The sequence below is a fragment of the Haemaphysalis longicornis genome, unplaced genomic scaffold (assembly GCF_048455015.1).
Source record: "Haemaphysalis longicornis isolate Haplotype H1 unplaced genomic scaffold, Haemaphysalis longicornis Haplotype H1 scaffold_2, whole genome shotgun sequence".
NCBI lineage: Eukaryota > Metazoa > Arthropoda > Arachnida > Ixodida > Ixodidae > Haemaphysalis > Haemaphysalis longicornis.
The window spans coordinates 48,499,298-48,509,897 of record NW_027526295.1 but is presented as its reverse complement, the minus strand read 5'-3'; positions in this window follow the sequence as shown (position 1 = coordinate 48,509,897).

Genomic DNA, 10,600 nt, shown 5'->3' with positions numbered 1-10,600 from the left:
GAAACCCCAAAATATTGGTATGTTGGGCAGGTGAAAAAAACTTTGCTGGCGAATGATATATTTCCACCAGCACAAAGCAAAACAGAATATCAGTTGTCCTTTTGCGCTCCGCTGTGGAAACGTGACGCTATTCGAGAAAGCACAAGGTTGAGCGAAACTCTGGAGACACTAGCTTTAAATGACGTTTACGTAGCATGATATAAATATTTCGAGGCAGAGTTCAAATGGCTTAAACATGCAGCTCAAGCCATTCGCTTATTCGCCTATTATACGGGCAGGGGGTGCAAGGAGTTTGGGCGTGCACGCGCAGTGCCCTTCCTGTAATTACCGATAACATGCGCGTTGAGATGGTGGGAGATTTAAAAGGGGGAAACGTTTGGCTCAATGCGCCCTGCCAGCTGTCCTCTGTAATCGAGCAATTCGGGACTGGGTTGGTGTGTTACCGATAGAGTAACATTCCTACCAGGAAAGAGGGAAAGGACGGCCACGTTTGTTCAAGGAAAAAGCTCGAGGCCTTTCTGGTTTAAGTCGCTATGGGACGGACGCATGTCGTTCGCTCGAAGGAAACGCGAAAATTGAAGAACTATCCACTGAACAGAAGAGCGAATAGGCGGAAAACATCGAAAAACCGCTGCCGCCATCGTTGCCTGCTAAAATTCCAGCTCTTTGAGGAGCTGCCAATCTCTAGCTGAACAACAGCAACTTTCCCGCTTGGGACGCTGAAGTGCGCCAATATTACTTGTTTTGCCTAAAGGTCTTTCAGGGCGACATTTCCGACGGTTTCTTTCTCTTCTAAGCCCGCGCACACCATTAGTTGCCGGTGATGAAAACTAAGTTTTGCTGGCGCGAGGTGTAAACGAGGGCGCAAATGGCCCAACGGCACCGGTCCCGCGTTCTGAGTGGTCGAGTGTAGTGGGTTGGTGTGTTACACAAGCAGTAAGTTGCCTACTACTTGGGATTCAAACAGACCACTCCATGTTTATCTGTCAGAGTAAAGCTCGAGTCCCCCCATGTTCTATTCAGCTAATTTTTATTTGCTAAACCAGAAACTACAAACGTGTTTTGTTTTTTTGCACTGCGTGGAGTGCACCAAGCTTTTCAGCTTCACAGAGTGGAGGGGCACTAATTTTTTATTAACCTGTGTTTCACTACAAACTTCATTTATTTCATAATTGAAGTGATATTACTAGCTTTTTCTTCAAAACTTGTTGACCTAGGAGCAGTTTGCGGTTGGTGGCAGACAAGACAATCACGTGACAATAGCCAACTGGCAAAAACATCGGTGCCCTTCCACTATGGGAAGAAGGATGACCTGCGAAGCTGGGTGCAGTCCATGGACCGAACAAAACAAAACACCTTTTTAATTTGGGATTTAAAAACTGAAAATTAGCTGAATGAAACTTGGAGTGATTCGAGCTTTAGCCTGACAGATAAACATGAAGCTATCTGTTTCTCTCCCAAGTTGTACGCATCCTTCTGTTTATGAAACACAACCCAATACACTCGACCACAACGGACAGCAGACTGGTGGTGTTGGACCGTTTTTCGTAAACGTACGTTAAACATGCCGACAGAAAAACGTACTGTTCATCGCCGGCAACTGGTTGTGTGCGCGTTCTTAGAATTAAATAAAACCGTCAAAAATGACATTCAGAAAGTGTTTTAAACTGAACAAGTTGTACTGGCGCACTTGAGTGTTCGTAGCAGAGAAGTTGCCATTGGTAACCACATGCACGCGCCTGTGCGCTAGATTTTACGCGCTCGCGCGTTCACGCGCTACCTCGCACCGGCCGGAGACGGCGCGCCTGGCGAAGCGCGTCGCGTTCTCGAAGATCTGGCTGTGCCAGATATTTCGCGCGCTCCCCTGCGCGCCTACCGGCCGGGACCAATCAGAGCCGCCGCTCGACGCGCTTGCGTTTCCCGGGCTGGGCGGGATGGGCGGGCTGCAGCGGCCGCGAGTGAATCCGCCGGTGGCCGCAGCCGACAACGTCGCTGCTTCAAAGTTCCCGTCTCCTCGTTGTGATAAATCGGCGTAGTTGCTTCGTTAGCCGCAAAGGTTTATTGGGTGTATGCGCTTCCTCCGTGTCGCACCAGCAAAATACACCATCGGCGAATAACAACGCACGCGAACAAACTTCGTCGCCCATCAGCCGGAGGCAAACATGGCTTTCCGCCGTCGTGTGTGCCTAGCGACGCGGCGATGCTGTTGTGTTTTAGTCCGAAGCTGGCGTTATAGGTAATGTTGCTCTGCTGTAAGACGAAAAGCCGACGTTTGTGTGTGTTACGATGACAGTGGAACAGAGTTGGGAGCTGTACAGTTGGGCCATATCGACAAGGCGGCCCCGTCAAGCGCGGGGCGGAGCATGCTCACGCGGCTCCGTCGCCTCCGTGTGGCTGCGTGCCCTCGCCCTCGTCAAGCGCTTGGGCGCGTAGACACGAGAACGCGTGTGGAATCGAGCGCGCGGGCGCGTGCGTGTGGTTACCGCTTTAATTCGATAGGGATTCGCAGCTCTTCAAAGAGCTAGAACTTGAGCATGCAATGATGGTGGCAGCGGCTTTTCGATGTATTCGCGCCTATTCGCTCTTCTGTTCGGGAAGTTCTTCTTCCGAGTGAACGACATGCGTCCGTCCTATAGCGAGAGAAACCTGGAAGGCGTCGAGCTTTATTCTAGTTGACAAACGCGACTGCGCTTTCCCTGTGCCTTCGTAGGCATGGGATTTTATCAGTAACACACCATCCGAAACCAAAATCGCTTTTATTAGAGACGGCAGCTGTTATGGTGCATTGAGGAAACAGTCTTCCACGTTTAAATCGCCCACCAACACAACTGGCATGTCATTGCTAGTAAAAGAAAGCGCACTGTGCGTCCACGCCCCACTCAATTGCACCCCCTCCCGGTGCACGCATAAACAGGAAACCAGTGATGGGCGCACACTTAGGAGTGAAATACACCAGCGAAAATGTCTCCTTGAAAGCGTTTCAGACTCAGGTGGGATTATGGGCTCACGCCGTCGTTCTGGGCAAGAGACTCTTCAACCGGGAGGTATTGGTCCTTACTATGCGAAGTGGACTTTGCGGCGGCAACGGCGGCGGCGACTTTCGGTAGTTTTTGCGCCCTTCGCTTTCGTGTAATTGTAGGCAACCATCTGATAACGGCGCTACCACCGTTGTCAGCCGATTGCGCAACTTGTGAAAGAGGCATGGGTGCAGGGGTGATGAATAACTGCTGTGATAGGGGGTTAGCGTTGGCGAGGAGGAGCCTCAGAGCGTCGCCGAGTAGATCTGCTTCACCGTAATGAACACTGGCGGGGTTAGACATATACTCCTCGAGGAAAAAAAGCTGGGAATGGAAACAGGCCGCAATTAAAATATTTAGTTCTCGATATTACGTTATTGAAACTACCCGTCTGATTTTTGGTACACTAAAGTCCCGAGCCATCTCCGCGAACCTTACACCGGGGGAGGGGCGAAGCATGGAGGGTGTAAGTGTATTTTTGTGGCCTTGTCATTTTTGCGCACGGAGATGAAAGCGTAATGTGAAACGTGTATTCCTCGCGCCTTTGCGTTTTCGCCCATGGAGATGAAACCGTGGAGGCGCACAGGTGTACAGCTGTGCTGTAAATCTCGTGTCTTTGAAGAACGAAGCGTTCTAGCGAGGGGCGTTGGAAAACAAGCGTTCCGGTGTGTTCTTTTATACGCCTTACGTTCTACTACAAGGCGTTGGAAAACGACCTTCCCGGTGTTTTAGTACAGTGTCTACATCATGCTACGGTGACAGCAGACGACGCCGACACGAGACGCCGAAAGCCTTGGCCCCTAATGAAACCCGCACTCAATATCGTTGGGGCAATTGAGTTTGCTTACGTGTTTTGAGAGGGAAGGCTCGGTGGCACATATAAACAACATGTTTATTCACACATTGTGTTGGCGCATTTCTTTTTGATTGATTGATTGATTGATTGATTGATTCATTGATTGATTGATTGATAGATTGAAGGGTGTAACGCGCCGACGCAACGCAGGCGATGAGGCGTGCGGTTGTGGAGGGCTCCAAATTACGTTTGACCACCTGTGTATCTTTTACGTGCACCCAAATGTCATACACACGGGCGTATTTGTTTTTCGCCTCCATCAAAAAAGCGGCCGCTGCGGCCGGGAATTAAACCCGCGACCTCGTGCTCAGCAGCACAACGCCTTAGCCTCTGAGCAACCATGGCGGGTGCGTATTTCTTCTTGCTTTCATTTCCTGATCTTCTGGCAAAAAGAACCTCGACCGGCTTCTTTTCTGGTGTACCGTTTTGGTGTCAGTGTCTTCTCTTTTCTTTGTGAATTCCCTCAGCCAGAGCACCAATACGTATTAAGTAGTCTTTATAATCGTGGTTATGCGTGGTTGTCATGCACCAGTTCCTCTTACATTCTTTCTCGTTCCCGCGGCACGCAGCACGCACTTTTCTGCAACTTGTGCCCTTCCAATTTACAGTTTTATGAATTTTGATAGCGAGGTACATTACCTCCTCAATTGTCCCAATTGCAGGCACATCGCCCAAGTGGTGATTTGGTACAAAAGAAGGTATAGCAACCACATCTTTCCAAATTTATTTGCTTTATTTCGTTTTCGTAATCACCGATCTGGTTTCACGAAGCTCTATACAGTCGTTGAGTTTGTTTACAGGGTCCAATCGATCACTCCCATTTCTTCCCCCGTGCTCTTTCCGCTCTCGCTTACAGTCCTCATGTCGCCCTGTTACTTTTGGCCACAACTCCCCCTTCACAAGCTTTGCACGCTCTGCTTCTTGTCAGACGGGATGAAAATTCCCAGGCCACTGTCAGTCAATTCTGCTACTGGTGCGTAGGTGTTTGGTCCGGACAAAGACATTGCTCTAGTCCGCAGAATAGCAGAGGCCAAGCCGAAAAGATTTTCACACGGCAGCCGTCTGCATACACAGTGAAAACACAACCGGTGACTTATGACAAGGCATCAAGGCCGAGAACGTACGTGTCCATGTTTAAGCACGTTCATGACACGCTGAATTAGGACGATTTCTGATACTACGCCCGCCGTTGACACGAAAACAATTTCGGCCACATTTGACAGTGTCGGGCGAAGGGCACGTTCTCTTCGCTACAGTTAGCTCTGTCGCTTCCTTAGTTTGGGCTTGCTATGAGCTGCACAGAACTGCACCCTCAAACCATGTAGCAAACACAATTCCGTGGAGGAACAGAGCAACGAGATAATGGGAGCCACGTGTACCAGTTTTAGAGGATACAGCTTTGAAAGAAGACTCGGACCAGGCCGGGGTTTTAAAAGAAACGGCAGTGTTATTTACTTAGCCCAACGCAGTGTATTTTCCAACCACATTCTAGGCAACGTGGTACGCGGACGTTTGCACAAGCTTTGCCTTTTTAATGTGACCAGCCTCAACCGGACGCTTGATAATGTCAAGCGTGCTCCGCGAGCTGCCGTGGTTTCGCTTTAGGTGTATCGGATGCTAGATTATCACTTCTTTGGCAAGCCGAGCAGCAGGGATCTCAAGAAGGAGCTATCTTGGACCTTGTGGAATAGCGCCCGTGATCACCGAGCGTCCAGGATAGCTGCTTGTTAAGGTCGCTGTTGGTGGGCCGTATATGCTTCTAGAGAACCCCCTTGGATGTCAGCGCAGCCTGGTCATGACTAGGTTGCGGTATTTGATGCGAGGCGTCAAGCAAGAAGACCTACGCCGGAATTACGATGAGCCCTCCAGGAACAGCCCCGATTTGTTGCAGAGGGCACCCCAATAGAGAACGCTATTCAACAAATGCACGGCAGTACAGCCGCCCGGAATCTGCTGTCTCTGGTACGAACATTTTGACAGCGCTGAGAGATGTCCTCCACCTACTGGCGCCACTGTTGAGCCGCAACCGGCCGCCGTAAACTTCATGCCCCGTCCCGCCATGCCTTACTTAGAGGAGTGACCCCTACCCACTGGCGTACCCTTGAATGCACGCCCCTTTGCTTCCACTGCGGGTAGGCGGGTTTCGGTGCATCGCGTATGCCCATACCACCAGGTCAGTTTGCGTAGGTTTGCACGCAATGCGCCGCGTCCACAAAACGGAGAACAACCCCCTGAGATTGAGAGATAACTCACCGAAGTTGACGACATGTTCCCGCCCCGACCCTCTGAGTCCTGCTCGCCGTCTCCAAACGGAGGCCGCTCATTCAGTCCCCGCTTGGCGCCCAACTCCACCAACTGCCTATCTCGCCGCCCTGAAAGCCGGGGAAACAAGTAAGGCACACCTGGAGGTGAGGCCGCTGACGAAGAGTATCTCTAAGATCTCTTATTGCGATGAAGACGATGACGGAAACCAGATACCGACGACAAGCGGGACAGAGACAGCAAAAGCTGCACTACCAACCTGCTACCTGCGGCTTACTTGCGCGAATCTACGATTGTGCGACGACTCCAATGGCCGACACGGGTTGAGATTATCCCGTTATAAGCAAGGCTGTAGCGACTTCACTTAAGAAAGTAATGACACCTTGTACCGGCCTACACATTCGCACAGCTGGGGGTAATCGAATAAAACCTGCCAGTTGGTGCACTGCGCACGTCGAGATGCGCGTCTATACATGCATCGGCAACTTTGTAGTACTTCCTGATTGTTCAATGGTTTTGATTCTTGGCATAGATTTCCTGAACTGGAAAGGGGCTGTTATTGACTTACTCAAGTGTACGATCACCTTATCGAGAAAGAAAGCTATAAATGGAAGCATTACCGACCTGCCCAACGTGACCCGTCGCATGGTCGTCGAAAACGTAGCGCTTCCCGCCTGCAGAGGTGTACTTGTCGCAACGAATTCGTGGACTACCGAAGCATAGCTGAAGAGTATATCCGGTTACTACCAGACAACGGTATCTGTACAGCAAGAGGATTTCTACAGCTGCAGAATTGGCGCACACCCGTCTTGCATACCAACTTCACCAACGAGAGTGGGAAAGTTGGTGAAAAGAATGAATTGGAGGAGATGATTGAATGGTTTGGGGTATTGAATTCCAGAATGAAGTCTCCATAAAGTTCGCAGTTGGTTTGTCGTAGTTAGTACTAGATTTTGGTAAAAGATAGTTGTGGTGTGAGAATCGCGTGGCTTTAAAATACGGGGATTGATCTTTTGATATGAACGAAATACGTAAATTTTCTTGACAAAGTTTATAACTTACGACGCAAAGAGAATATTTATTTAAATGACCAATTGACAAAACAATAAACATGCGGAATAATATTAACGCATTACATGAAACATGGCTGCCAGTTATAATTCTTAAAGCTTGGTTTTGTGTGTGCTATAACGGTACCAAGTGAGTTTGATATGTGCTGCCTAAAGAAGAAATGCAATATGAGATATGTCTCATATACGGATTGGAATTGATACGGGTTGGTCGTTCCCCAGGTCGTTGTTACTGCCTTTTTGTGTGTGACTGCTACTTTCGCGTTTTCAGGTCCAAGCCCGCAACCTATTCAGTAGGTTCACCCTTTGCCAACTCACTAATCTATGGTTTCTTTGTTTCGTGGAAGCCAACAGAGGCAATAAAAATGCTATGGTATTCTAACGGTTCTGTTGACGATTAGTATCTGGGGGCCCCGGTCCGAGCGGCACACGACGCAAACGTTTCCAGATTTTTAAAATTACTCTTAGTTATTTCTTAACGAGAGCTTCCCGAAGAAATGTGGCCTCACTTCTAACAACTTTCACCGGTTCTACAACCCCTTGAAAAGTCGGCCGCATCGTTACGAGAGCATGCAATATTGGAGATCATCCTTCGATAATATTTTTTTCTATGAATGCCGAATTTTCGGCCAACCTAGACAAGTACTGCTCTCACAGTAACATTGTTCGTTGTGAAGCGAGCTTAATAGCACCTTTGCCAGAAATACGCACTTATATTGTTTTCTTGGTATGATATTGTGACGGGCAATCCCTGTTCGCGCCAAACATGCGGTGGGCACTGCGTCGCTGATAGAAGACGACGAGAACGACAACGCTTGGTCCGGACTCACGCTGCTGCCTAATCCAGTGCTTCCCAGCTTATGCTGACGTACAAATAGCTCCAACTTACGCGTCTTTGCCACGGAACAATGTTAATAGAAAACGAAAAGAGGAAGCGCTGGGACTTACAGATAGAACAATGCCGAAACCATTACCAGAGCACGTAAACCGATCGGCGCATTAGTCTTTTTCGTTTCACTGCGGCAGGCACTTGCTCTGTTAAATCGATTTTCTATGGTGTAGTGTAATCTTCTAGGGATATTTTAAGCATCGATAGCGGTTCCGGTATAAAGGCTTTTGCAAAAAGGTACAACTGACATTGGCTTCTTTGATCAAAGCACATTGCAGATGATGGTACAATATATTCTTGAAAATCTTGCTAAATCACTTATGATGACAATCCCCTTAGCCGAACGTGTTTTATTATGAGCTTTCCGTTGGATTGACTTGTTTATCACGTGTTTTCTGTTGCTTTCATAGCTTGATCGTTTTGCACGCTTTTTAATGGGTTTTGGTAGACTCTTAATTCTGAGATCTCGTATTATTTGCGAGCTTCTATGCAGGTCTTTAGTTATGCGACGACAGGGTCGAGAGCTTGGTATACCAAATGATTGTGACACATTGCTTGTAGAAAAAGCAAGGTTTTTCGCATTGTTAATAATATTTTTTTTTGTTGTCCCCATACTGGTCAGATTTCACGAGTTGTTCACTTTTGTTAGGCGTTTTCTCTGAGTGATGGCGACGTGTGGGTTCAAAGTTTACTTGTGGAAATGAACAGGAAATCACAGAAAATATAGGTACATTGACGGGTCGATAATCAAGAAGGGAGACGTCAGATCTAAAACATGGAAGGTCTATGTTCCCGCAGCTTGTCGTTAGACTTCGTAAGGACTGGAGAATCGAAGTTGTTATAATGAAATAGTGGTATGGCAGAACTTTGCTAAATTAACCTGTTCAAGAATGCAGTGGTGCCTTGATCGTGTGTCCTTTTAAATCTCCCACATTCAACGAATTTTAGAATATTTTTGGGGAAAAGAATACTAAGCCATACACGGCGTAGACTTGTGTTACGACAATTCAGCCTAAATTTGTGTCCTTACAGCCGATAAAGAGTGCTCCCAAGGACTACGTATTATAATGTCAGTTGTGTTACGTCGAAATGGCCTCATCTCGCATTGTTTTACCACTCAACGAGTGCCTGTAGTTGGAGGGTAGGCTTTGTTCCCACCAATCTTCAACAAAGGGCTATTTGTTCGTATGAGCGATTCATTTGATTTGTCTAACGAAAGGCTGCTGGTTCTGGTTTAGTTGCAGATTTTTCGCAGCAAGCCGAGTTATATACTGGTGGCGAGCATTAACGACGAAATCTTCGGCATGTATGCGCTTGCATACGCATCAGTGACCGATGATATCTAGTTTCATCGGCATATAACCTCCACAGTGTTGGAACCCAATGTTGGACCTATTTCGGACGCCCCGACCACTTCGTTTCAGTTTCTCCTGCCAAGATGTTGAAAAGAAATAAAAAAGACATTAAGAGCCAGTACGACCAGGGATAATTAAACTGGGAAAAACGTTTTCCCTCCTTCAGGATTTTTTATAGCAACATGTAAATAAACCCCGAAAGTCTGGGTACTTCGACTCTCAACCAAGTGGAAATACGCACTCCAGTTTCCTTATACGCCGTGACCAACGTGATTCCTCCTCCTCTATTTAAAAAGGGGTCACCACGTGGAGTTATCGCGGTATTTGATTTAGTGGGTTTAAATTATCTGAATTATTCTTCCAAGGTTGTCATTGGTGTCATATTTAAATCATTTGATGCATTTGTACCATCGAACAAGCAGACTCTAAACCATAACAAGGCGTAGATCATCGGGTTCACCATCACGGGAGTGCAATTTTCAGTTGAGGAAAACCAAATTTTAAGTCGTATGGTGTTCGTGCATCAACCTAGAAAATTTACGGCCCATCTCGCAATTTGCTGATAATCATCGCTTCGATTGTCCTTTTCTCAGGAACAAATTAAAATATGCTCGCAAATAAAGGGTCTGCCGAAAATGTAAAAGGCTTAGAAACAGTTTTTAAAGAATTGTGAAACCAGAAAATGTGTAGCAACATTCCGTTTACATTGGGAAACCCCAATTGAATACTTACAAAATACCTTTCAAGAAAATTTATGTTGGCTAACAACCGGCGCTAAATTACTGCTTATATTGAGAATGACAGATTCGAACACACTTTGCATAGTGCATTTCTGCCCAATTTCCCAGTAACAAGGTTACTAAATAGCCGCCGCAAAACAGCGATGATAAGCATAACGTGTGTTGTACCTACATGTATCAGTCTCCTTTCACCACGGACTGTGCAAGGCTAACCTTACTTATTTAAAGCGAACTACTTGAACCACAGAAACGAATGCAAAGCGTTGGCGGCTTTCATAACCGGTTGCCACACTACGAAAAATTGCGGGGACGAACGACTTTTCTTCTGCCCTACATTTTTTTAACCAATGGCACCCCATACATCATAAATTGCAACCGCCATTTCTGCACGTGACTACTCCACGTTTTTTA